Source organism: Zeugodacus cucurbitae, chromosome X, assembly GCF_028554725.1.
Source record: "Zeugodacus cucurbitae isolate PBARC_wt_2022May chromosome X, idZeuCucr1.2, whole genome shotgun sequence".
Taxonomy (NCBI): domain Eukaryota; kingdom Metazoa; phylum Arthropoda; class Insecta; order Diptera; family Tephritidae; genus Zeugodacus; species Zeugodacus cucurbitae.
The window spans coordinates 10275001-10276843 of record NC_071672.1 but is presented as its reverse complement, the minus strand read 5'-3'; the positions used below and the strand labels follow the sequence as shown (position 1 = coordinate 10276843).

Here is a 1843-nt window from a genome sequence, read left to right as displayed (position 1 = left end):
TTCCTAGACCGAGAGGTCCGGGTAAACCGCTGAACCACTTTCATGCTTGGGATTGTGAACTGAAACTGTTCACATGAACTTGGAATTCCCAGTAAGTGTGAGTCATTAACTCGCATTGATTACGTCCCTGCCCTTTGTACACACCGCCCGTCGCTACTACCGATTGAATTATTTAGTGAGGTCTCCGGACGTGATCACTGTGACGCCTTGTGTTTCACGGTTGTTTCGCAAAAGTTGACCGAACTTGATTATTTAGAGGAAGTAAAAGTCGTAACAAGGTTTCCGTAGGTGAACCTGCGGAAGGATCATTATTGTGTTCCTATCCGTAAATATTATAAAAAAACAAACAAACAAACAAACAAACAAACAAACAAAAAAAGAATAAAAAAGAAAAATTATTTTCTTTTTTTTCTTTTCATTCATTTATTTGAATGTTTTTCTTTTTTTTCTTTTTTTTTTTACTCCTTGTATTGTAGTATAATGAAAATTATATCGCATACATTGTATTTGAACGCAACAAACCTTTAAACATATATAGTTGTACTTATTATTTATAAAAATAATATAAATGATAAGTTAATTTGTTCTCATTAACGTGTAATTCCTTAAAAATATATAGAAATTAAATAAAATGTAATAAAAAAGGAATTACTGTTTTTGTTGGACTAAGACATGCGCAACTTGTAAATGTTTGGGTTGAAAATTACAATTTATTGAAAGATGTTTTAAAATAATTTATATATTATATACGAAAACGAAATGTTATTCTTTCAATAAATTAAAAACTCTTGACGTTAAATTAAAATAAACAAAAAATTATCACTCTAAGCGGTGGATCACTCGGCTCATGGGTCGATGAAGAACGCAGCTAACTGTGCGTCATCGTGTGAACTGCAGGACACATGAACATCGACATTTTGAACGCATATTGCAGTCCATGCTGTTATGTACTTTAATTAATTTTAAAGTGCTGCTTGGACTACATATGGTTGAGGGTTGTAAGACTATGCTAAATTAGTTGCTTATTCTTTTAGTCAATTAAAAGAATTTAAGCACATGGTATATTACTGGATTGTATTTTTCAATCCATAATATTAATAGCATAAAAAGAAATATAGAAAATATATTCTTGAACACCTCATATTTGAACGAAATTTTATAATAAATAAGAATCTTAGTATTCCCAAAAACAATAAAATTTCAATATTATTATTTCAAATAATATATACATTTAGAGGAACGTCTAGCATAAAATATTATTTTATTCTAGGATTGCCTTAAATGTAAAAAACCAAGAAAATAATATTGTTGTTATAATGAAGTAAGTAGTACGGGATGAAAAGATTGAATATTTATTATTAAGAAAATTATATTGGTGTTAAGAAATAATTATGTATGTTTCTTTAAAATAGCAAAAAGCTAAAATATAAAATAAATATAAATATTTTTATACAACCTCAACTCATATGGGACTACCCCCTGAATTTAAGCATATTAATGAGGGGAGGAAAAGAAACTAACAAGGATTTTCTTAGTAGCGGCGAGCGAAAAGAAAATAGTTCAGCACTAAGTCACTTTGTCTATATGGCAAATGTGAGATGCAGTGTATGGAATATCTTAATATCTAGTATGAGAAATTAACGATTTAAGTCCTTCTTAAATGAGGCCATTTACCCATAGAGGGTGCCAGGCCCGTATAACGTTAATGATTACTAGAAAGATATTTCCAAAGAGTCGTGTTGCTTGATAGTGCAGCACTAAGTGGGTGGTAAACTCCATCTAAAACTAAATATAACCATGAGACCGATAGTAAACAAGTACCGTGAGGGAAAGTTGAAAAGAA

The 1843-nt window shown here is 30.3% G+C and overlaps 2 non-coding genes across 2 annotated transcripts in view; both read left to right on the top strand.

Moving 5' to 3' along the window:
• Positions 1-820: 820 nt before the first annotated feature.
• On the top strand, positions 821-999 carry LOC128923430 (5.8S ribosomal RNA). Its single transcript, XR_008472333.1, has one exon. It is a non-coding gene; the product is annotated as a 5.8S ribosomal RNA (ribosomal RNA).
• A 453-nt stretch (positions 1000-1452) lies between these two features.
• Positions 1453-1843, top strand: part of LOC128923358 (large subunit ribosomal RNA) — a 3984-nt gene continuing 3593 nt past the window's right edge. The window contains exon 1 of the ribosomal RNA XR_008472317.1: positions 1453-1843. This exon is cut by the window's right edge and continues 3593 nt beyond it. This is a non-coding gene — a ribosomal RNA (large subunit ribosomal RNA).